The 27,403-nt window shown below is 40.0% G+C and overlaps 1 long non-coding RNA gene across 1 annotated transcript in view; it reads right to left on the bottom strand.

The window, feature by feature from the left end:
• Positions 1 to 9,785: 9,785 nt before the first annotated feature.
• Positions 9,786 to 27,403, bottom strand: part of LOC109470667 — a 57,783-nt gene continuing 40,165 nt past the window's right edge. The window contains exon 5 of the long non-coding RNA XR_002140269.1: positions 9,786 to 9,864. This is a non-coding gene — a long non-coding RNA (uncharacterized LOC109470667). The remainder of the gene's footprint in view (positions 9,865 to 27,403) is intronic.

The raw sequence follows: 27,403 nt of genomic DNA, 5'->3' as shown, positions 1-27,403 counted from the left end.
GAGGGGAAGTGGACTTATGGCATAATCTTCCTGCATAGGAGACATTTATCACCAGCCTTACAGTAATGCTACATCTTCCAGAAATATGCTTATGCTGTGGCACCACAGAGTGAGGGTCCTCCGTGATCGATATTTCGGAGTAATGTTTGGACTGTGTGTACCTACCCTACAGAGTGTTAAATGGCTCAGACCGGCCAGTCCAAGTATTGTACTTGTGTCACGTAGATAATACCAACATACACACAGCTACTGAAGACCCACTAACATATCTTAAGACGGCACCAAGCCCACCTTTAGACATTGTTCTTTTGAATCATTATGGTTACAGACTGAAAAGGATACAAAAGAAGTTGTGCTAGTAAAATCTACATGGTGTAGGTAATTTTGAATGATGAATGCAGAACTAAGTATTTCAAGCCCTGCATGATGTCAAACAACTTGTCACATAATGTCTTACTTGCAGTGTTTTCAAAAGGTGTGCAGATCAAAGGCAGTTTTGAATATCCTCAAGAGAATAAAGTCTGACGTACAGTAATAATGTAGAGATGAAGGCAATATACAAGGGCAATTCAATGAAAATTTGCCCTGAAATACTTTCAGTTATAGCTGGATACTGACACTGCATGTGTGATAATGGCTAGTTTCATTTCTGAACTCAGAACATTTCCGTCTCTTTTACAGATTGGAGTGAGGTGTGTGGATGGGGCCAGCTGACTAGTTTCCTGTAGACTGATGAGACTTGTCCTAGCTATTACATACTAAAAGACTGAACTGCTCATACATGTACCTCCCCACCACAGTAATGTCTTGCAAAGCACACTTCAGGTGCTGTAATAACAGTAGCTAACAGTCATTATCAAAACCTCTATCAGTCAAAAGGGTGCAAAAGCCTTGCTTGCAAATACAGAATCCTCCACATTCTCAGGAGGCACTGGAAGAGTTATAGATTGCTTGTTAATAATTCATCAGTACACGAAGATTCGAAGCAACCTATTGTGCAAGATAATGGGGTCACCGTACCGCGAACTGCTTTCCCCCTGGCACCGTTGTTTCTATTTCAGTTTCAAATGCAAAGGCGATATTCTTTAATTCTTAATGATAAGTACAATATAGCTGGATAAATCCTGGGCTGGCAGCAAGAGATCAATTGAAACCGAGCCATTAAAGGCTTTTATAACTGTCACACGGTATCCAAAATCATTTCCTGAGATTATTTTTTTTACAGCCCTTCAATATTTAATGATACACAACAGCGGGTAGTGTCCTTGCATAGCAGACACAAATCGCGCCACAAAAGGGAGCAATCAAACGCGGACCATTTGTCTTTCACACAAAGGTGTCTCCTAAGACTGTGCTCACATGTCCGCTGTAAAGCACTCATCAACAGAGTCATCATTTATTTGTGGAGGAATCTCGGGGCTGGAAGTGCCACCTGCATGTGCAGGTTAGTGCAGATAAAATGGGGGCTATGCCCACTTGCAAGTAGCCTGCACTAGCCTGCACTGGGTAAAGAAGTTTAGGTGATTTTTGTTTCATCATCGATCCACTGTATAGAATGTGCGGTATACAATGACATCCGGAAATCCTTTATTAGCTCCTTACAGTTAGAAAAGAAATTTGCATACTTGCCGAAAACAGAATTGTTCAAACATATTATGACATCCAAGTGCTATGATATAATTGAAAAACTATGTAAATTTGTCCATACATGTTTCAAAAAGAGAGAAGAGATCCTGTAGTTAGATCCTGTAGATAGAGAAATGGCACACGAATGTAACAATGACTTCCTCTATTCTTGTTACCAAGTTATTTAACTTAAGTGCATTTGGCCCGTGTAGGGCGTGAACATGCAATAAAGTTCATTGTCATAAAGTTCATTCTACATCTGCAGTTGTGAGAAGACGTCCTGCAGCTGAATTCAGTCTTTCTTCATTTTTGTTTACTGTTCCGTAATCATTACATAACCCATGACATGCTTATGACAGACACTTTATATAATCCAGTAGAGTGTTGCTGGTAAAATTTGTTTGGTACAGGTAATATGGCATGTTACCTTCACCATTGCAGGTGTCCAGAAAACCTTGTTAACTATTTTGAGCCTGAATCTGGAGGTGATGAATTACCTGCTACCTCCTCCATGGCCACTGTCAGTGAATGATGTATCTGGGGCCAAATTTCTTATGCAAGTTTTCTTAGAAAAATGTCGGGCAAATCCAATAGGGGCAGATTCTGACGTAATCAAAGATGACTTGGGATTATAAAGACAAAGCCGTATGAAAGTGAAGGATGGCCACTGGTCAATTTGAATTTGGAAAATGTAACCCTTAAATCCAAAGTGACCAGTGTTTCATATTCAAACTGGATATATTTCAGCTGAGCTGTCAAACAGAATAAAATAAACCTTCTTACAGCCAACTTCTTACAGAAGACACAAAACGAACAATTATAGTAGATTCCAAACACACAGTTACAAACTGAGGTACCTTTTGGTTCTGCCAGAAGAAACACATATAAGCAGACAAAGGACACCTACATCAGGTACATTGACTTCTCAAGGTGACCCTTGCAGTTCCATTCTTCTAAATAGTTCTACTGCCATCCTGGTCAAACTGCCTCCTATTTCCGACGGCTGATGGCCATGATAAGAAATGGGCTTGTGGTAACCTCCCTTAAAAGGTTAATACCATAAATGGTCTTCTAAATGTGGAGGGTCATTGTCACCTGATGGAACTGGGCTGTATCTGATCTCCTCTACTCTGTCATTTAGAAGCACTGGTTGTTAGCACATTGGCTCAAAGCAATGAAGAAGTGTTGGATGGTGTTTCAGTACCATGGAAAGTACACTGGTACTGCTGATAGTGTTTCAGTACCATGGAAAATGCAATGGTACTGCTGATGGTGTTTAAGTACCATGGAAAGTGCATTGGTACTGCTGATGGTGTTTCAGTACCATGAAAAGCCCACTGGTACTGCTGATGGTGTTTCAGTACCACGGAAAGTGTATTGGTACTGCTGATGCTGTTTCAGTACAAAGACAAGTGCATTGGTACTGCTGATAGTGTTTCATTAGCATGAAAAGTACACTGGTACTGCTGATGGTGTTTCAGTACTATGGAAAGTGCACTGGTACTGCTGATGGTGTTTCAGTACAAAGAAAAGTGCATTAGTACTGCTGATAGTGTTTCAGTACCATGGAAAGTGCATTGGTACTGCTGATGGTGTTTCAGTACCATGGAAAGTACATCAGTACTGTTGCTAATCTTGATGGCCAGAATCATGCCAAATTCCAAAAGTCTTTGTCAACATTTTGGTCAGTAATGGGGCATTTATTCAGGGCAATGTAGACTGAACTTACAGCAAAGCAATAAGATGCAGTAAGGACCAATATGGTTTGCTCCAAATAACAACTGAGTTGTCCCATAATAGACATGAAACTTTCAAACTGTGAAAGACTATACCCTTTACTGCAACATGGTAGATGAACTATGTGTATAACAATAAAGTCCTGCCATATGCCCCTATAGCTTTGGAAGGCTGCGGAGTCATGAATAAATGCCATACCGAAGAGTAGGCAAAAGAAGAGCCAGACACAGACAATACTTTGCTTGCCATCCTTCTGTACCAAAGGATGTGTGACCACTCTGGCTGCCTCAGAACAGGTGTCCCTGCATTGATGCAACTCTTCCATGTCCCCAGATTCATCAATGTCAAGATGCCGTGAAACCAAAACCAGACCTCTTTGTCTGTGGATCTCATGATGCCTGACAGAGTTGCCCAGCCGAGAATGGAGACTTACGAGCAGGCAATTTGTTATTCCCCGCTCAGACCAGCAACTGTCAGCGCTAACAAATTCATCATTGTCACACTAGAAGTGGTATATGACTGATAACCCCGGAGGTTAGAAGCGTGAGAGTTTTGCATTCTGGATGAGTGGTGTGAGTTAGATGAATTGTTGACAGTTGGAGTTTGGAGAGCTGGAGTATGAGGCATGCATAGGGAATTGTGCTGTTTGTTATGGCAAAGTCATTGTAAATGTCAATGTCAAGGATTTCTCCTGGCCTATCTAGACCATGCTGTTTACACTGTTTAACTGTAAGGTCACTGTCTTTCCTCTTAAACATACATTGCAAGAATACCTCAAATAAACCTGTTTGTCTGTTTAGGACCAAAAAGTATCTTGAAATTCATGGAATGGAGAAAATCTAGCTAATGTTACCCTCGCCTTCATATTCATACAACAAAACAATGACATAAGAAAACAATGAGCCAAGGATCTGTTAAACAAGTTATCACACTCATGCAGCCTTACCTACAGGCTCCAGTCTGCTTCCTTCACCTTGACCTTGCCGAAGGTGTAGAGCACGCTGCCAATGACATCTTGATCATCACATTCAGCAGAAACTTCCATGGATCTAAACGCTATCAAAGAGAAATGCTATACTCTGCAGCCTCCAGGTGCTGACTGCATGTATATACGGAGACTAAAGAAAAGCCTTCAGAAAGGCAGGCCTAGCGGTTATCAATAATTCAGCTTCTTGTCTCCAGTCTGCCATTTTCTTCTTCTTTTTGCACGATGATAAGACGATCAATAACCCTGGGGTCTGGGATGATATCAGTACCCTGGGGATGCCGTCCCATTGATCAACTTCCCCCCAGAACTCGGCAGATGGCTGTGAGGTGCAGATACAGGCTGCCGAGCATTGATCATGAGAGCACTGTGCCGTGTATGATGATAAGATATGCAGGACGTATAACCTTTGTGCATGTCAAAAAAATGACTTTGATATCTTATACTTTTCGTGTATCCGTTGTCTTATCCTTTTTGGTACCAAGTTTCTATACCTCTTCTCTTTTATGTCCTTGTTTCTTCATTCCCTCCCTGGCATTTGTTCATTCTTTCTTGTTCCCTTTTTCAATTTATGCACAGCTATGATCACAGAATTCTTTAGATTCATAGAAACTTCTGTAAGATGCTTCTTATGTCTCTATTGACTTATCACTCTTGGTGCCATCTCTCTTCAATGGTTCTTTCCATCTTCATAATAAGTTCATTTCTCTCCCTGTTTCCTTCCCTCCTAATGTCTCTCTCTCTCTTTTCCTTCTTTAACATACTGCAGATGTTTAAGTCTCCTTTGGATTCCCAAAAAAAGGTTAACAATGAAATTCCTAAACATCTGAAATTGGTATGGTCGACATTTCTCTCTAAAGGGACATTTCAGCAGAATATCATTTGGAACGCTGACAAAGGTTATGCCTCAGAGTTCATGACTGAACTGTAATGGCTACATTGTCCTTCTGGGATCCACTTCTGATAGATACAATATATCTGATGTAGAATTATAAACATATTATTGTCTGGGGCAGATTATAGTCCTGCCAAGTTTGATATTAAAGACATTATTCATATTGCTCCTAATTCTATAATCTTCCCCCACTGCAGCATAAGATGTCTGGGGGACTATTAACGGCAAGATTTTTGGACAAAATCCAATTCCATCCTGCTTTGATCCCACATTATGAAGTTTTGTAATCCGGAGGGTTTGGGAGTCCATTAGAGGACATGTAATATGCACGAAAGGTTTAATGACAAAAGAAAGCAAAAAGGGCACTTTCTCATAGAATTATATAGTAACAAGCAAAACTGCCTATCTGTTATTTTAGATGGCTGCTCCAGTGATCAAAGGGAAGCAAATCCATCAGTTCTTAACTTTGAAAAAGACTTTGAACCATACTTAGGCCATGTTGATTTGATTATATGGATGACATCCTCTGGGAGCCCCAAAACTGATGCGCGTGCGAATAAAAAAAAAGTTTTGCAAAAAAAAAATTAAAGTTCTTTTCATTATGAAACAGTGTTCCCGCCAGGCATGCGTCCTTGCATCGTTTGGACGCACTATTTGGGGAAAAGACGCACTCCGTCCAGCTGAGTGCGTCCAAAAAAATTCAAAGGGTGAAATGACCTGTGCCACCAATGGGTGGATTCTTTAAAAAATATCTCCGTTTGAAGAAGTAGTAAGCCTACTTCTGCGATCTGTACTTCGATTCCTCCCCGCCCCTGTTATCCAGGTCCAGGAAACGGCCGAAAATTCATGCGCGCGCAGATGTCATCCATATAATCAAATCAACATGGCCTTAGAGAGTAATGCTGATAAACAATAAGCTGAGGTAAGGCTACATAAATACCCATACATACAGTCATGTATATGCAGTTCTGAGACTTGGTAAATCGAAAACATAGCAAATCACTGTCTACTAATATCAGTCTGTGTATGTTGCTTGTCCAATAAAATACTGTTAAAATAATAATCCGCTAATTGTTCTTACCTGAGTACAAACAACAGCAGAAGGCTAACTCCTCACTGTAAATGATGAGTCAGACATAGTTATCTCATAATGTAGTACAACAAACCTGGCAAAGTCTCCAACTATTAAACAGCAATAGGCTGCAAGATCTGCCAGCTGCAGTAGATGAATCATGACTAAACTGGGTCTGGCTCACCAGAGCAAACCTCAGGGGAGGGGTTGGTTACTTCAAACAGGTAGAGTGACAACAAACAACAAGGAACAGAAGGAGGGGGCACTGACCCCAACATCTTGAATGTCTGTGGTTGCTAACAAGCATAGCTTCTACCCCATGCTGAAAGTCTAGTACCCCCCACCAGACTCCATTTAAACTGATGTTTGCCAGCTACAGCCATTTCTAGTTTGAAGCTCTCCTGTCTGGCTACATCTCCTTTTCATGAAACTATTCACCCAATTTCTAAATTTTTTTCTAAGTGACTAAACTTCAGCATGTAAAAGAACCCAACACACTTATCAAGAAGAGTAGGTTTAACCCAGTGTGTTTGGCTAAAAATACAAGCAGAAAAGGCATCACGCTTTGCCTCAAGCATTACACTTGAAGTTTGACCTACTTTGGGATATTCAAAGGGATCAGCTCTTTGTGATTTATAATGTTTGCCACCATTGATAACCTTTGCATTTGGTAAGAACACTCAAGTAACTGGTGAAGTAGCAAGTACTACATCATGTCTTTTTTAGCATTACCTGTTCAAGAAGATACCAGGAAAAAGCTGAGCTACGGTGAGTGTTTGGAAATGGAACCAGTGAACCTGAAAATAGGGATGCTGTGTGTTAATACAGAAGAGGTTATATGTGAGGGAAGCTATTAGCTTTCATGAAATAGCAATATTCAGTTTCTACTTCTAAGCACACAAGCATTTCTTAGTGTCTGGGAGGGAGTGGAGGCCTGAGAAATCTCTCCCTTGACATGTCAACTATTAGGCCTAGGAAAAAATGTTGTGTTTCCTGTTTCAGTCCTGAAAAAATTGGGGTCAGTAGGCAGGGATGTCTTTTTTTTTCTTTCCTTTTTTAATTGACTTTGGCAATCTCTAGTTATACAATACAGTTTAACAAAGTAAAACATGCATGAGGACACTGATATTTTCAATGTCAGTTTTGGAAAACTGATTGCACTACGTTTTATCACGTTTTGCCAGATCATTGAGTAAGAAATGGTCAATTGGCTCGTCCCTTGCATGGGTCCACCCAAAAAAAGCCTAGGGTCGGCAGCTTTTTCTAGGGTCGGTCGGGAAACAGGACATTTTTTTCCTAGGCCTTAAACAGTATCCTGCACTGCCTGAGATTCCAGAAGATCAAGATCATGACCTGGAGTAGACTTCCCTGCCACCCAGCGACTCAAACATTTTTCTGGCCAGCCCACACCACAGTCTGGGTGGTGCGCTGCATACCAAGATCTGTGTTTTGACAGGACTGAGAAATATCAGACCAAGCAATATACTATCCATTTACACAAAGAGCTCACCGAAATCCACTCCTGTAATTCTGGGGAGCAAAAATAATTACATAGCTCTGCTCAGATGCTTTAAAAATGTCTAAGTAAGCCCGAATAAATGTATGTTGGAGACGCTCCAAAACCTGTTCCATATACAATCCTATATAGTATGTCACCATAGATGGAAAAGGGAAGTTCTGTGTCATAACTTATATAACAACAAATGGCTCATGTCAGAAGTTACAAACTAACAACTCTTTAACAATCAAAAGTGCCAGTTCCCTACTGGTGCACACACCTCATTGGATTTACAATACAAACAAGAATTTATGTACTGGTTACACTTGAAGAATTAAAGCAGCTCTGTAGCTATATCATTTCTTTTATCTGATCAAAACCGTACAGTAGAAACTTTTGGGTCTCAAATAGTGCTGTTGAGAAATTAAATTAAAACTGTGCCTTCAAAAGACTACCACAAGACGTATGTCCTTATTCCAAGCCATACATATCAGGACACAGAGTGGTTTGTCACTGCATTATCTGGAGAAAACTCTTAAAAGCCTGCTTGTCAAGTTTATATGCTGTTTTCTTCCCCCAGGACCTGCTATCACAGCTATGATGAAGTCCCCTGTCCAGTTATAAATGAACAACATGGAAAGGCTCTTGTCAGCGAGGCTATTTCCACCAGATGCAAACATGAATCATCGCACAATAGGTATAAATCATGTCAGCAATCCTGTCCACATCCTGGCGTAGACCTGGGTGCTGGTTGAATTTCAAAGTTGAAAAAAAGTTCAACCCCTTCCACAATCAATGAAATCAACATATCAAGCATTAAAATTCAGTGTGACTCATCATCTGAAAAAAATGCATTACTGTATTACATAAATACCTGTAGGATAATTTCGACGTTGATCAGAGATGTTTCTACTATAAAACTAAACTTGAACAAGAGCCAACACATCACCAGTCCATGTAAAATCCATCCTGTTTTGATGAACAAAGCACGTCACATCACAGAGGCAAGGGCAAGGCATACTTGGAAATTCACATCATTCCAAGAAAAACAGTAAAAATACACCATTCAGTAACTTTGACAGCTGGAGGCAAGATCCACTATCTTCCTTTATTACTTTCTTCCAAGAAGAAGAGTAAGAAACCAGATTGCACAGTTGATATGATGATTCATCTTTGAAGGAATGATGTAAAGCACTAAAAGAATAGCTGGAAGCTAAGCTATAGCTGCAGCATCTATTTCTAGCATCTACTTCTATCTATCTTTGAGTATAAGAAACATTTGCTATCTAAAAGCTATCTAGAAAGACAGTAGAACAAACCCATAACTTAAAACAGCTTGAAGCTAGGTACAGCTTCTATTATTACCTTCTGTTACAGTTGTATAGGAAAGAGTCATTTCCATAACAAAGCTTTGCGAGGAATTCTCCTATGGGCAACTACGCAGCACGCTTCCCACAAGACAGAATAAGCGCTGACTTATCAGCACTATCCACACCTCCAAAGGATCACGCCTACTTGCACTGGAAATCCTATGAGGGACATAAAATGTATATTCTCCTATTTCCTTGTGTACTTAACTGTACCAAACGCTTCGTCTGTTGATTCAGCATCATTCACCTTCTTCGAAGCCACCCCTTTGAGAAGAGAATAGCTTTACAGGTGGGCTGAATCAGAATAATAGGAATACCTTTAGGGCATAAGATTATGTACAGTACACATAAATCCTATCTCCCTCAAAAATACCTCTATCTACACACAAATATAAGACTGCTGTAAATTGTACATGTTGACTACAAATGTAATGGAAGAAACCTTGCTGATAAAGATGAAAAAAGGGATTCGCATGCTTGAGAAAGAATGATAACTAGCTTTAGAAAGTCCTCAAGACACCCTACAGCAAATTGTAAGAAGCCTTGCTTTTATAGCAGTATATCAAGAAGAAGAAGCATGATATTACCTGTGTTCGCCTTAAAGCCTCTTGAAGAAATGAGCTCTGGTGCATCCACGTCTTCCGTCCTCCCCGCACCAACTGTAGTCATCAGTGGGCAGACCTGTAGCGAGGTAAAACCGTGATGTAATATCACAGGCAAATATACTGCCGAAGTGGAGCATTACTGACACTCGAGCTCCTATATTGCCGCATGAAAACCTTGGATGGACTCTCATATCCTGCCATTTATAAGGCTAAAGACTGCACGATCACAGCAGTGCGCTCGGATCGGAAGACTCACAAAAATCCCAGGTGCCCATTTCCTGCTTTCTTATTATTGCAGGTCTTTCTGCGAGCTCGCAATATCAACTGGTTGGTATCACCAGGCTGATTGGCTAATGCATCTTGCTTAAGTGATCGTGGTTCGATGTCCTGTTTGTGAAAGCCTTGCAGCCTATCAAAGGTGGGCGTAGATTGGACATTAGCTTCTAGACTAGCAGGTTTGAATAGAAACCACATTACAGTTCAGCTTTCACCTGACTTGGCGTCAATAGCTGTCCCTAAAAGCTAGCCTTGGATTTGGGAATAGGCGTGAATTTCCTGCAATCTGAGTTTCTTTTCGTATCAAGACCTCGGTGCACGGAAGAAAGAAGGTGTGCCTTTGGTGTCACTTATTTCTACTTTCCTATACAGACACACATTAATGGCTTTGGGGATATTATTTTGAAATAGTCCCTGTGCAGTGATGAATGTATGCATTTTGTACATCGTCGTAAACCGTGAAATCCCGGCATAACAGCCGTGCGGACAGATAGCACACAGTAAAGGAGAGTTTAACATAATAAGAGAGAAGACATATACCTCTGCTGCCATTTCTTCTGTCTTATCTACTCAAGCTTACACTGAGTGATGGGCTAATTTTGCCTCTACACATGAAAGGCTTGCCAAGCATCTGAAAGGATCTGACTACACTTTCAAAACAAGTCTCTCTATATATGCAATGCACATCTTATTCAGGCAAAACTCAAGAAAGTGCTCCATAGAAATGATCCTACTTGCTATTGGATACCCGCAATTACCTTTTTTGTTACCTGGAAACAAAACATGTACAATAAACATTTCTATGAATACCAAGAATTGTTAAAAAATTTAAGTATGGAGTTTTGAAGAATCAGCAACTTGTAAGTTAACATGCAGTAGTAAAAAATAGGCTATAACTACAAGAAATTACCTTTCAGATTGACTGAAAACAAAATATGGACAAAGATTATTTCTAGAAATATGAGAAATTTTGCTTAAAACCGTAGGATCAAGATCAGCGTACATATTCCTTTTGGTGTAAGCGCCATCATATGTAATCACTCTCTTAGGGCACATCAAGCTACTGGATATCAAGTCTTTTAGGATATAATAGGCTTGAATGTTAGTTTTTGGGAAACATGTAATATTGCCCTAGGGTAAAAGTCTTCTGAATGTTAACTTTGCCCATCCCTCATAGAGTCAAACAACTGGTCGTACAGTATAATTTGGTCGTCGATCTCTTTGGTGTAAGTGCCATTGAATTCTCTCTCTCTCAAATGTCACATCTATCATATAATCCTTCGCACAGTTTTTCCTGTCTGCTCACTCCAAAAGACAGGTTGCCTCAACGTAATGACTCCGCAAGCAACAAGGTGTAGCAACGTGATAATACTGGACTTAAAAGCATAATTTTACAGTGAAGGCCTTAGGAGAATGCTTTAGGCTATGCTATTGAAAACACCAAGAGAATGTTTCATTAATTACACCATGAATGGATAGAGGGGAGTGATAAAATAGGAATGAAATGGGTATACACTAGACTGAAGTCAAAGGAGTGTCATTTATTACATTGTATATCCAAGGGGGAGGCAGTAATGAAAGAGCTGATATATGTTTCTGTCTTTTTCTGTAGGTTTCACCACTTATTTTGTACAGCCATTGAAGAAACACTTTCTCTGGACAGTCTTGCCACAAAAAACTGGTACCCTGTGTTAACTGAGACATAAATTTGCACAGACATACTAATGTCATACATCTCCTTGCTTTCACCATTCTTAAATTGGAGTACAATAGCCAAGTATAGTTTATAACAATATAAAATTCGAGTATAAATAAAGGCACAAACAAACAAACAAAGCAGCTTATAATACTGTTCTTGATATCATATACAGCATCTCCCATAGACAAAATGAGAAATCACAAATGCACACACACAGAGAGATAGAGAGAGAGAAAGGCATGCCATTAATAATACTAATTAACTCCCTGGGGGTAAAGTAATTAGTACCATCATGATTAATAAAGCCTCAGAGGAACTCCTGTGGTTAGAGATCTATCCTCAACCTGGCCACTTTCAGCACAGTAATCACCAAGAGCCAAATCCCCCACCACAACAGCAGGAAGCATAGTGAGAGGCACTTGAGGTAAAACCTGGCTAGTCTTGTAGAGTGGACACACTTGGCAGGGCTCACACAAAGCCAGTAGTATCCAACAAACAAACAGGGAAACCATCTCCTTCTTCTCTCTTTATCCCACATCTAAAAACGTCCCACCTCAAGGAGATCGACCTTGACAAGTTCTATGTACCAAAAATGTCAGATCCATGCCCAATTGACTTCCTTTGCAGACTGGGGTTAGCGGGCCTCTTAAGGCCATTATCTGTCTTCCCTAGCTTCATTGAAATGTTTGGTATTCTAAAGGTAGAATTCACCACACAAAGGTGTGTTGTATGTTGTTGTTTTTCCAGAAAGGCACAACCACTAGAAAGATGGTTTCCCCACAAGTGCTTGGCATTTCTTAAGTCGGCTGTTGTTGCTCTAGACGAGATGAAAATCCCACAACGAATCCTGGGTAAGGGCCCATGTACAGACACAGTCTGCTGGCCACACCCTTTAATCTAAACTACAAGAGACCGTAATCTGGTTTTCAAACAAACAGAAGTTCTCACTTTCAGTTAAGCTCCCCAGTTTCCCCAAATCTGCCTTTCTAACAGCTGCGCAAAGCTTATCTTCTGCTAACTGTAATGAAAAGACTTTAACGCCCAAATCCCAGAGAAAAGTCACCCAGCTTTCTATTAGTAGGGGAGGAATCATGTTTTCCCATTAGATAACAAATTGGGATAGTCTGTCTACCCATTATATAGATTCCTACAGATGTCTACAAATGATCACGGTGCATGGGCTCATAACGTTACAGTTACGTCAACGAGGCATGGGACAAAATACAATAAATCAACACTCTAGCCTTTTACTTAAATCAAAGGCACTGGCAATGTGTTTTCCTTTTATTCCAGTCAACTACAAAAGTGCCTGAACATCCTTTCCTTTTTGAAAGCTCACAACATAATGTGTATATATAAGTCAATGAGGTATGAGCTTAAGTAGTAAAGTCAATACTCCAGAGGATGTAGATCAGTGAAGGTGTTTGAAGTCTTCAATGAGACGTTTCTTGTTTTTCTCTAACAACATTCCCTGGGAAAGTTTCCCCATGAGCTGACTTTCATAAACCGTAACAACTCGTCAGAGATTATTTGCTGACAACAACCTACATGCTCTACTGGTGGTGGGAAACATAGCCTACATATCAAATGTTGGCCCCTAGCATCCCATTCTCAAACTGCAGTCATATGGTTATATATCAGGAAGAAAGACCCATCTTCAGATACGCCAAAAAACAGTTACTCAAGCAACTGGATATGATTTTGAAAAATCAAAATCATATCCAAATCATATCCAGTTGCTTGAGTAACTGTTTTTTGGTGTATCGTATTACCTGGATGTCTAACCTTCATCGACGTACCCATCTTCAGATTTAAAAAATCTTAAGAATCTACTGAAAGCAACATTCAATTTTTGTACTTATTCTGTAACAGCTTCGTCATCGAGTATTCAACAGCTCACTGATTCCCATTCCACCCATGCGCTCCCCAGGTCGTGCTGTTCTCACCGGAGCTTGCTTGATGAGTCTGTGTAAGCCCCGTATAGTGATGCATACCTAAACCCAATTTTAGGTTCAGGTCCGGATTCAAGTCCAGAGGTTCAGGTTCAGTTCTGAAGTTGTAAGTCTGGACCTAAACCCATGGCATATACAAAATTGCATGTTGGCAACCTTGCAATGTTGTCTGGGTGAAACTTTGGCCACTTAACATGGAGGCCGGTACTTGACGATGCCCGATGGCAACGTTTTCTTCATTTTGCAGCAAAGATTTTGCAATCTACGGAAGTTTTTAGGTGGTTTGGAAAGAAAAGGGGTATGTGAAATGGTCTTTTATGTTAATAAGTCCGGACTCGGTTCTTGACTTCTAGGTTTTTTTGGACTTGAACCTAAACATTCTTACAAGTCCGGATCCAAGTCCAGTGAACCGGTATGCACCACTATCCCCAGGTCGTGCTGTTCTCACCGGAGCTTGCTTGATGAGTCTGTGTAAGCCCCGTACCTTCTCCCCATTACACACTTGCTTGCTGACCTGAGAGACAAGATAATCCAAGGCCGCAGGACGGCTCCAACCAGTAAATTCCGTGGCTCGTCAGACCACCTGATCTCCAAAACACCAGCACTCCAATCAATTGACCTGCATACACCTTTCCTCCTGTCCATACTTTATCACTAAGACCCCCATTTAGACAGGGGACGGCTAAAGCGGGCTAGATGAGCGTTCTGAAGAAGCTAAGCTCTTGGAGGCATACGTCGGGTCAATTCTTGAGAGGTCATACCCTGTTTCCAAATTCTATTCTTGGACTTGGGCCAGGAACCCATTCCAAGTGGCAGTAAATGTTTTTTATTTTCAAACCAGAGCCAGTGTAACTGTACGTTTTCCTCAAAACTATCTCAACTTCTCTGCATGTGATGCGGGCATCAAGCCTTTGTCATTTGTCAAAAATGAGGATTTTCAGGATACACTCACATAAGAAAACTGTGTTCAAGATTATACTATGCCAAATACTATGCTATACACTGACCGTTTCCAAGAACGATCCTAAAGGTCTCAATTTGTAGTCTAACTAAAAGTAAAACTATAAAACTGCAAATGCTCCACCATGCTCAACATCAACATTAATTTTAACCCTCCCAGTACCAAAGATCCAGTCATAAAGCATACAGTGTAGTTCTAATTAACCCTGAGGGTTAAAACTAACCAGAGATGGGGATAACACGAGATGAAGACCTACACTGAAGACCTAACTCTGAAGCAAACTTCATTGCAAAACACGACCCACACACACACTGTAAGTCTGAAGCCCATGTTATGATGGAAAACGTGTGAGGCTGACCGAGCAGATTAGCAGATCAATTATACAAACAGACCGGCAGGGCTGAAGTCATTTCCTAAGACGGCAATAAAATCCTTAAAGACCCTACATCCAGGCAAGGGTCAAGAGCACCAGTATCTTCATAAGCTGCCCGGAATTGTCATCTTTAATCTCGCTATAAGAAGTCTTGATTAAATGGCACACCGAGGGCTGCTTGGAAGGCATGACAGAAATTTTCTATGCATATTATTGACCTGCAGGGATAGAGCATATGGCTGGGGGGATAACCCGGGCTTCTTAAGGCTCGTAGGGCTGAATCACAATAAAGGGAGCTCGTGACCCATGGCTGTACCTTCCAGGGCAAGCAGAAAATGATGCCCATAACACCTGTAAATCCAGGTGATAAATGCTGCCTACAGGTTAGGCTTTGCCGAGCGAGGCAGCAGTGCAAGGCTGATAGCAAACTAGAATACGCTTCGGGGCGGCTTAGCAACCTTCAAGAAACTTGGATCATTTTGCTTCTCAAACCTGATATAAAATGCCATCTTCCATTGATAATGGATAAGTGAACATGTATATGCAGTATGCAGACACTGAATTGTATTCTATGGCTATTTGCAAGCAGTCGAGAATAGGTAACCACCAGAAAACACATGCACCATATAGCCGAGACAAGAGAGAGGGGGTCTTCACACAACAAGTACAATATGTTCAGACTCCCCTGCACACATACTGATTTTACAGCATGAAAAAAAAAAGAAATTGGTACAAAAGGTAAAGATACATGCATCATTAATAGCATGTGGATCAACAAGCCACCTTGAGGGGATTTTACAGAGGAAGGTAAAATTCTTTGAAGGAACACCAACACACATCTACAAATTCAAGGTTACAACTCACCATGAATACAAAAGAAGACTCGTAAAAGTCTCTCTCTCTTGTCCCATTAGTGTAAATGAAGGAAACGGCCTCTCATATGAAATGGAAGGTTTCTTCTGCCCTTCCCAGCCCGTGTGCTCTCACTGCTCACTGGCCCTTGTCTGAAAATCCCCGCAGGTCACTTCAGCGCATGTAGAGGGTGGTGTCAGCTATGTAGCTTGTATAAACACTTCTAATGGAGAGTCACTGAGAGAGGTGACCAAAAGGCAACATTCTGGGAGGCCACACCAATTTCTTTTCTTGGTTCTCATAAAGTAAACATGATGCAAGCCAGCAAGATTTAAACTGAAGCCTGAGAGGAAAACTACCGAGTCAAAAATAATTTCATCAGGTTGTTAGTAATGTTTCTCACCTGCTCATGCTCATGCTCATCTATTCAGTGTTTCATATATGTTTCAAAACCTGAGAACAAACATATGAAATCTGAGTGCCAAGGGAATGAAAAAGAACAACAAAGAAATTACATGCCTACCTGTTATGAAATAGAACCCAGTTGTATTTGTACAGGCACGCCAACTATGATGAGTTACTAACATTCCACAAATGACTTATTACCATTTAACTGTTTAGGCTAGCATCTGCCAGGCACAATAAATTAATGGCTTTAGACAAAAAACATTCAAATATTTGCTGTTACAATTTAATCCACATCTAGATTTTCATTGAAATTTTGCCTTAATCAGTTTTAAAAGAGTTGTAATCAATATCTGAGTGGTCTTAAGGTGACAGTATTTGATGCACTTTTCGCAGTTCAAGTATTGAAGTTTGAAAGACTTTAAGCATAGAAGTATTTAGAATAAGAATATGAGTGGGGTATGCCAAAACTACTGACTTGTACATTTGTTATCTTTATCAACCCTTATCAATCTCTTCTAATTAAACCATAATTGATTTGGGGATTCATTTTCATCATACTTACAGATGTTTCCTTAATATGCACGTATATCAATCATAACTTGAACATTAATTTAAGATTTTAATTAAGATGAAAATATATTACTATCATCCCTCAAACATAAATATAGCCTAAAGAAAGTGCTAGGCTTGCACGGCAGGTAATCAGATAACATGAAAGAACAACCCTTCAAAGTTTTCACAAAAGTTGAGGAGTTCGTAGATGGGTCACCCCAGGATGATGTTGAGTGCTGATAGGGTGGTTACTGACAGGTTTAATGCCCCACCAGGAGTAGATATGCGGAGTGAAAGACAGCTACATGGACTTGGAACGTGCACGTACTATCAAAGTATCAAAACTTTCACAGCACAAACATATGCCTGGTCCGAGACATAGTTTTCTCCTTAGGTTGCATTCGGGAGGTCATGGGTTCAAAGCCCAGGCCAAAGACTTTTAGAATAGTACATGTACATACCACTTTCTCTGTACTCAGCACTTATACAGTTCATAGTCTTTCGAGGCTGCGACTGTCTGACTCAGCACTTAAAGTAAGGAAAAGCATACCAAAGTTTAACATACACTACTACACATGTACATGTACCAGTAGACTAACCCCTATTGTAGTACACACACAACTCTTTTCTTCTCCTGGATGAAGGATGAATCATTTCAAAAATTCTTACAAAGATACATCATTTACCAAGGAAATCTACCAGGTTATAAACAGAATGGATAGAAATGAACTTGAACTTAACCGTAGGTACCAGGTTGTTTTTCCCTATAGATGTCTGGTGTAGATCAGTTTGAAGTTCAGATAAAGACCACTCTCTTAACTAGCAAGAAGATATATGCCTGGGATTAGGTAGGCTTTATAGGGGATTAAGCTGGCTATCAGTGAACGCCCCCACCTAAGACTCAAATCCTAAACAGAAGGAAGGCACCAGACAACTCCTTCCTGTTGTAACTTCCAAGAACTTTTACTGCAAAGCAAGGCCAAATTAATTTGTTGGTTATTGGCTTTTAAAAAATGCTGGACACGGAGATCAACAAGAAAACAGAGAGTGAGGGGAAAGTCTGTACCTGAACAGTTACATACATTTTCAGGCTGTGAATGTTGTCAGATTCTAGGTTTTGTTCCAGCCCAACAAATTTTATTGTGTCTTCTTGTTACAGGTTTAATCAAAATGTCTAGTAAGTAAGAACCTGGGAAATGGATTGGTCTGGCGTAAACACATAAAATGACTGCTCAAGCTCTAGACTATGGCACGACCAAGGGAAGTTACAGTGAACATTTGACTCTACTGTACAAGATTAGAGAGGATGTACAATGTAATCCTCAACAAAACGCATACCAAAATACACACAAAAATCACACATTTCATAGCATGTTTCAAAGCCTTATATTGAAACACAGCTTTCACTTGATAATCTGTGCATAATCTCTTGATATCTTGGTAATCCTTTTCTAGGATAATGTTGCAACGGCTCAAGTCAACTATCCTCTGAGGAGGTCTTTCCATGGGACCTCCTCAAGGATGAAAACTTTAAGTAATAATCCCAAGAAGTAACAGACACCTTAGTACAAGTGTTGTTTTGAGAACTTCAAGGAGCAGCCTGTATACAGGACAAGGCCAAATGTGACTGACCAAATTTAGACTAGCTTAAAGCCAGGATTAACATGGGATTAGCCTTGGAATTCTAGAAGAGAAAGAGCAGACAAATAACCCAAATAAACTTTGAAGGAATTAGCCAAGGGGTTTAGATTTGCTATGCTATAAGCTATGTTCCTTTGGACTTTGAGACCAAATTTTCATGGCCATACTCTGGTTGAATGCACCAAAATTCATGACAAAGAGCTGGAAACCTGCCAAACTTTTTACAGTTCAGTCACCATAACTCAGACAAATTATTTCACTCTCTCTCGAACTTTCAGTGAGAAATATTATGGGCCTGAAGATTCAGACAACTTTACCATTTCGGAAATTGGTTACGATACATATCTACAAATAGTCAGGAATCAGTGAGGCCCGTGGCAGTGCCAGGCCTGTATAGTAGTGTGCTTATCAGCAAAACTGTAATAGAAGAAACTTCCAGAGCTGCTGGACAGATATGCTTGTGGAGGAATGAAATGAAGATACAACTTTGGGGATATCCTTGTCAAACAATATTCCAACTGATACTGAAATGTTAACAAAAAGGAGTGCTAAAACTCAGTCATACAGCTGATGTGGACAGTCTCTGTCAGGAATAATGACATTTCTTATCTGCTGCTTTTGGGTACCTTCTGTGACAACTGGAAAGGTCTTACATTCAGATTGACCTTTCGAGATTAGTCTGAGTTTTCGAGTTTGAGAATTCTTGCTCTTGCCTCCTGCAGTTTTGCCCTCAAGTAAGTCCCAGTCAAAAACATGACGGCAGTTTTCAAATCAATGACATTCTTGCCAACAGATAACAGTAACACATTCCCCATACCTTCTGATAGAGTTGAGGTCTCAGACAGACATTTTCCTTCTCTCAAGCCAATCCTTATGTCTTGGAAAATATGTTAACAATGACTTATCACTATTTACTATATATCAGGAACTACAAATTCATAAATCTCCCTTACCTTCTCCAAAAGAAACTCAGAAGGTCAGAGACGTTGGGAATTCCTCAACCTTTTCTCCAACAATCTTAATCTTAAGTCAGCCCGACTGTCTCAGAAGAAGTGATGATAAGACTGAGGAGGGCTGCACTCCTTCTGCTGTCACTTGGTATGTTTGTGAAGATTACCACCTCCCCCAAAGCGGCAGGACTCGGAAAAACAAACCCTGTTTTTCCAGACTAATGGTTATCATTTCATCTCTTTCAAAGTCTACATATTTTTGTAGGTAAGTGCTTGCTTGTCAATTACAAAAGTCATTGTTTAAAGAATAAAAACCTTCAACATTATATGTGACAAAACAATAAGACACCAAATGCTCAACATTTTGAAAGATTCTGTGACTTTATTTAAAGTTCACTTCAACTAAGTACCTGACTCAGAGTTATGGCACTTTCAACAAAGGCTTAACAAATAGGACGACACTTCAATAAATCTCCCCGAGGAATCTAAGTCAGTATCAGTTCAGAACAGACAAGGTCCAAAATTATCAGGAGGAAGCCTGCATACAGAGTGTTAGACATGCATTCAGCATAGTTCGTTGACGTCTGCTCAAAAGTTTCTGACCTGAAATCATGATCAATTGTGAAGTAAGCATGTCAACCCTTGTCTTGAGAGCTCTAGTATCTATTTCATGATGGTATTTTCTTCTTCAAACAGAATCTTCTCTTTGTATGGCAAGCTTACTTGATATACTTGCAGATAGTCTACATCCTGAAATAATATGATAATGGCTGAATGAGTGAATGAAGAAATGAATGAATTCATGAATGATCTTCCCATGAATGATCTCATATAATAGGTAATGGTGCAGTTCTTTGGGTAACATTAAGAGAGTTCTAAGAGAAGTATTTTCTGCCCATCAAGTAGGAGGGAACATAAAAATGTACTCCAGCCATCTGTAGATGTCCTGATAAAACATTGGCTGGAATGTCATGTTTTTAAAGACCAGAGACCCAGACTACATGTATAAGGGATGTGTCCCAGCAGTAAATTAGCTATGTCAGGAATCTGATGGAATGTAAATTCTGTAAAAACAAGGAAGAACATTCTGCTTGGTGTAAGAAGTGGTGAGGATGAGTAATGAAGAGAGAAATACAGTTCTGGCTGTCATGATTGAATCCATACCAATATAAAGATGGCTTACATTAAAAAAGGATTATCTAGAGACAAGTTAATCATTACTGTAACAGCTTCCAGACATAACTGTATGGCTTATAGAGACAGACATGACAAGAAAATGTGAAAAATGTGAAGCTGGTCAGCTCGGCAGCTTTGAATGATGCTGCTAAAAGTTATTGTCAAAGGTTGCAAATCACATGACTGGCACCAGAGTTCTCCTCCCCCAGGCATGACATTGTGCAGCAGCGTGACTGAGTTTACTGAACAGCGGCCTGGCTGGTGTAAGCTGAGGGTAACGCTGGGTCACTAAACTTTCATCAATCTGGCTCAACCTGCAGTACCAAGTTGCCACCCTGTGCTGTAATCCATGATGTTGGCCTTGAACAACTGAGTTGACACAACCTGCTGTTGACCTCACAATGCAGCTAGGGCTCTTCCACTCAGGGTAAGACTGCAAGATCTAAATTGCTGCTAGATTCCCAAACATCTGCCTCTTCCTTCACAACTGTTGCTGCACTTAAATTCTCTATAGCACGTACCTAATTACCCTGGAGACTATGGCCATGCTCTTAGCCAGATCTCCCAATGTAATTGTCATCAGTAAAGTCAAAGGTGACTGCCCTATGGTGACCCAGGCTGCCTTCTCAATTAACCCCAGTCCCTTGGGACTGGGAGAGGACTGTAGATGGACTGTAATGAATAATTTAAGGTGTAGATGACCTTCCTGTATTGGGGCAAGTGTCAGTATTGATCTGTATTGATCACAATTATCGGTGATACTGATGCTGATCAAATTGTCACCAGGAGGGATGTCTATACTTCTGCATGCTTCCATACTACAGACATTACTGTTGCCATCAAAGAGACTGGCTAATGTTGTGTATTTGTTGTTGGACTCTCCCCATTACTTGATAATGAGGCCGTGTCCTTAATACCTAACTTCGGTTGGGGAAAGTCGTATTGAGGTCATCTTGTGGCGCCGAATGGCAGCCGCACAGACCCTTGCGACTGTGTGTATCATTTGTATTATTTGAATGTTGTAATTGTTGTGATTTGTATTTATTATTGTGTGATACCCTGCATCAATTCAGCCGTAAGGCTGCGACTGCATGGGTACTGTTTGGACAATAAAAACCATTTAAAAGCAAAGACAGACATTTTGCTAATACCATCAAATTAGACTGGAGAAGTAATGCATTCAATATACATAACATGCACTCAGGTACTTCAGATAGCTTTTGCAAATGTTAACCTTCCTCAAGTACCACACTGCAAATTGCAATGGCCTAGTGGGTGAAAACTGCTTTGCATACAGTAGGTTGCTGTGCATTGTTCTTGTTTTCCCTGACCAATACTCTCATTTTCCTGTCATTTCTAAAATCTTCATCTCTGATCCTTTCTAATACCTGTCACATCTGATTTCAAGAGTCAACACTGCCACAAAGCTTGACACAATTCTTAACTCACACTTTCCTAATTTTCCCAGTGACATTTTAATTCGATACATACTAAATTGAAAGTAGATATACATGTAGAAGTCATGGGGTAATTCACTTTCAGCATGATCTACAGCATTAGTCCATTGATTCTATCAAATTCCTACCATAATGCTGTCAAACTAAAGTAATTATATAGAGATGCTGATCACCATTCCAAGAAAATTACAGAAACTTTGCTATAAATCTATTCAAACTAGTAATTTGATTTCTCCCACCAGGACAAAAGCAACACTTAGGCTGACTGAACTTGGGCAATGGTAGTGTGATAGGGTTTTGCAAAAAAGGAGATACAAATAGAACTTCTCAGACAGTAAAACAGTATACTAAGACACAAATAGTTGAACTGCCACTGCCCACACATCAGAAGCAGATGTACCTGTCTACTACAGAGGAAACCCTAACCCAATGTTGCCTTTACCAGATTAAACATCTTTATCTGACATTATCTGAAGACCTGTCACCACCAGATGTTCCTCATCTGCAGCCCCAAGCCTTAATACCAACCTGTCCATTCCATACATGTTTGGCAGGCTAAATCCCTGCACAGGTGCAGCTTTCTACACTCAAGTGTCAAGTCTATCTGGAGGTGTAATTGAAAAGATATGGAATTGTGTCAGTGGATCTCCAGGAGATATTGGCACACTAATGTTTATTTATTTTCTTTGAATTGAGACTGCAATACACTAATATTTGGTTGAAACTGATAGCTTCTAGTTAATATAAGGGATGGCCTTCAAGAAAGGATGACTGATCTGAGTGGGCAAAGTTAATATAAGTATGGTAAGTATGGCAAGTAAAGGGACACCAAAAGAAGTAAAGCTAAAAATAAAGTAATTGAAGAGTCTTTCTCACAACATCTACAGCTGTTTGGTTTGTTTGAACAAACGGAAATAGCTCTCAAATAATGCTGCCTCCCCTTTATTCAGTTCAAATGTATTGGGTATGCCACCGGCAGAAGTTCAGAAAATCACTCTTGACTCTAAGTGTATGAAACAAGCAATAATACCTTAAGCAGTTAGCTGTCAAGCCTGATGATATCAAAACTCCTTGACATTGGCCAGTTGTGACCCTAGATCAAGATGGCACCACTTGAACCTCCCTGTCCTTATTACAACAGTGATACAAGTTTTCCCCGTGACCTTATCCAATGCCCTTAGGGCTGCCCCCATAACTCCCTGCATGGTATCACCAACAGTATCACATCATTTCATATTCTTCTGACATTCTGCTGTCCACATTGTTATTCCTGAACTGGTCCTGCCCAATTCTGGAGGGTGTTGAAGGGGGGTGTTGGTGACCTTTCTGTAGCAACCCGGATGTCACCCGTCCCCGAGTGTCCCTTCCCATTACTTTGATGTTTTAGTTATAGCAGGTGGGTGGAAGGTGTGGAGAATGACATTTAACACCAACCAGCTTGTCTAAATTTCATATCCTGGCATTCATGAGGCTTCTCTTTGGGCAATTTCTATTGATCTGAACTGTCAAGATAGTTGAACTTTTTTTTTCAAAGTCAGCTCTCACAGGGCAATTGTGATACAGTCTATGGAATACAAATACAGCTAAACAAGACCACACAATAATCCAGCTTCCACAGGCAACCCACTTAGCACACAATGACAGTCATATGAGAACGAGTTACACACTTGCTAATTTTAAATTTACATGTTGCACAGTTGAAAATTCTTGTGGGCTTGAGGCAATAGTAAGACTAAGGCAAAATAATGAGTGCAGGTATTTTCAGTCACTTATTTAGAACTTCTTAAAACAGCTGACCAAAGGTTGATAAACTCGTACTTGTCTAATAGAGTTACTAGCGATTGCATGTTTCTAAGGGAATGGAAGACCCCCGTCTGGAGTAACATTTCAAGCATTTTATGACAAAGCTACAACGTAAAGAGAAAATTACAATTTGGTGATAAATAAAAGATGCATCCATTCTAATAGGAGTGATACAGGGCAAGGTCATAAGGTCATGAACCCACCTTTCAATGCTAGTGTTTCACTGATCGACCTTTACTGCTTCTTGCCGTCATAATCTGCCAGAAATGTCCCATGTCAACTCTGCTCTGATTCCCTCATAGGTCTTCATAACCAGGCCACACAGCAGTTTTTATAAATGATAGTGTGACGGGTGACCTTTTGTTCTGTGAAAGCCATGCATTTGATTCTATTAGCTCCAGCCTTTGGGCTCCTTCCTTTGGCCTTCCGATTTCATTTGGCATCTTAGGTGATGGCAGGAGGTGTGAAAAACAGCATTTCCATGAGTCAGATATGACTTTTTTGTTTTTATGGGTCATCACTCATTGTCATGTCTGTTGTATGGATGATGACAGGGAGCATAAATATGATATATTTACCCACCCTTTCTTGCTCCATGCACTGAAGCATTTGAATGACACAACACAAAGAGCAAACGTCATAATGATACAGAGACGACTGTACAATTATCTAAGATTAACAGTGTTCTGGCTCTTTGAGATACGGTCCCATTGACAAAAGTTCACTTTCCTTTTGAGGTAAGAAATATTTCATGTCATATTTACACCCCCCTGCCTGTGCAGTATATGTCAAAAGGAATGGTTAACTGGCTGCATTGATATCCACTAAGCCAGGCAATCTCATGCACTGCCAATTGAGTGATGGATAAGGATTTGTGCGAGCTGCAAAGGTGAGAATTGGTGGGTTTGAAATCATGGATCATATCATAAAACTGACAAATTATGCAGCATGATGATAGTCTTGAACAAACCTGCTCTTTGGAAGAAAGCTACTTGGTGGCCAAGATTTCTTAACTTCTTTCTTTATAGATACAATCATTCTAGATAGTCCGAGCAACTAGCTTGTCACGAAATTTTTTTGCACGAGATTGTTGTCAGTGAATGTGGGATAATATTTGCAAAGAACCCTCAGAGTCATCATTAACAGTAAATTACGATCATTTACTGTTGAAATCCATAATCAAGGCGATAATCCGTCAGCAACACACAAACCCTCCTGTAGATGAAGCGATGGATGAATCTTTCTTTGGTGTAATTCCACGAAGGGTAATAAATTAGTGCAGGTGACAGTACGGCTGCCAGGGTTGCCATGTATCTGTAAGATAAACAGCTCTTACTAAATCATCTCATCCATTACGCCCTTATCTACACCTGTACCAGGGACTGCTGTGAACAGAGATTATGGATCTTAAGAAATACAGAAGATTAAGAGCTAATGGGTTATAAACGTTGCTGAAACTTTGCTCATTAGTGCCATCAATAACTGTCAAAACTGTTCTGCGGATATCGTATCTGCTTCCAGATCTGCAAGACGGATGGCCGAGGGGAGTTGGAGTCCAAGACACCACTTTATAAATGTTAGAAGAATTACATACATATGTTGGTAGTCTCTTATCAGTTCTTTGCACTGCTTGGAGCGAAACATCAAATAAGATGGCTGAGTTAAGGATGATGACTCCCTTGCCTTATCACTTTAAGTGTAACATCATAATCCTGGGATTTGGGTTGCTGGAAAGTAACATTTTTATCGGAAACTTTTGATTCTTGAGAGGTTGTTAAGAGAATTGATGTGACATTAGCATTTAACAACCCCCCAATGTTGTATAAATTAGAAGTATAAGATTTAGGTGATAGACAATATTTTTATTATAATAGTATAATATATATTTTACCTCCTCACCATCAAATGACATTATTACTAATTTTCCACTTCCACTTCTCCAAGATTGTTTTTCCTTCATTCTCATTTGGCCCTAATTGGAAAAAAAACACTGGACGAAGAGCAAAAATCAATGTAGATTGAATTTTTATCTGAACTATAATCTGAGATGCAGCAATGTAATGTAATATGGTGCCATCTAATGTGATATAAACTTGAAAGATTGTCAGAAATTGTTAAGTTAACCTTGAACTTCCTCAAAATATGAACCTTGCATACAAATTTACGCAATGAAAGTGTTTTTTGTCCTAAAGTTTGACACATTTGACCCTTTCAGACTAAATGTCTGTCTACTGGCTATAGCATGGCTATCTACTTTGAGCCATCAATTCTCAGAAATCAAAGGCAAGGCCACACTATGTAATATCCTTGGTTTTTACAGGTAGGCATTTAAAGTAAAAAAATTGAAAGAGGACAAGAAGTGCCCTTAAAGCTACAAATTTGAACACAATTAACTTGATGAGAACTTTGAGTCAAGTAGGTGTGGCCAAAAACTGCCCCATTTCCCTCTCAACCTAGTCTTTCTCCTGCCTTTCCAGCACGTCAGCAGAACGTACTGCGCCTGCGCAGAACCCCGTATTTTCGCGTTTTTCGTTGGGTTTTTGGTCAACGTTGCATCAGAATTTTGCATGTTGCAGAGGATATTCTTTCCGACACAACATTTGGAAACTACTGTCGAAATGCTAACCTTACATGAGCGAATATGACCTTATATGAGTCATTCTGCCAAAATGCTATGTACAATACATTACGGGTTTCGCGCAGGTGCAGTACGTTCTGCCGACGTGCTTGCCTTTCCCATAGTCCCCTACTTCAAAACCACCACCTCACATCATAATCCCAACTTTGACTTCCCATGGTTTACAATGACACACTAAAATGCAAATGTTTCACCTAAATCGACAATGGAACCAGCATAGCTATGCATCAAAGCCACGAATGCTAATTTTTATGTCAAAACATCTCTCTGTTGTCACATAACCATTAGTTTCCACCCACATCATGTGATGCCTCAAAGACAGTAGCGGTACCTGGTGATCTGTCATGTCACTGAAACAATTTTCTGCAATTGATATTACCGGGTAGTCTATGATGATGACTGCTTCTGACAGTCAGTTACTTTTCATATACATCCAAGATGATTCGATTCACTCAATTCTGAAATCCTTCTAGAAAGTGGTCACCAAAATGGCTCTTGCCATACAATTCTTTGGATGATATGATGACAGAGATCTTGAAAGCTTTCCACGTATAGTCATTCATACCTTCATCTTTAGATCGGCAACTGACTTTCTGCACTTCCCAAATTGCAGCATCTATTTGAGGTTTTAAAGCCACTTTAATACTCTCACCCCACAATGCTAATTTCAGCATGTAATTCTGTGCTGTACTGATAACCAAGCACGTGGAATCTGCTTTAATTTGTTAGCCTGATAATTGGTCTCTTTGGGACAATTGATATAAGTTGGGTTCTTCTTTGAGTTTTCACCCAGGAGGTGAGTTGTGTAACACTTTGTCACTTAAGACAAAAAGGAAGAATTCAACTTGGCACATCTAAATATTCATATTGAAAAAAA

The sequence above is a fragment of the Branchiostoma belcheri genome, unplaced genomic scaffold, assembly GCF_001625305.1.
Source record: "Branchiostoma belcheri isolate BF01 breed outbred unplaced genomic scaffold, Haploidv18h27 scaffold23, whole genome shotgun sequence".
NCBI lineage: Eukaryota > Metazoa > Chordata > Leptocardii > Amphioxiformes > Branchiostomatidae > Branchiostoma > Branchiostoma belcheri.
This window is presented reverse-complemented; position numbering and strand designations above follow the sequence as displayed.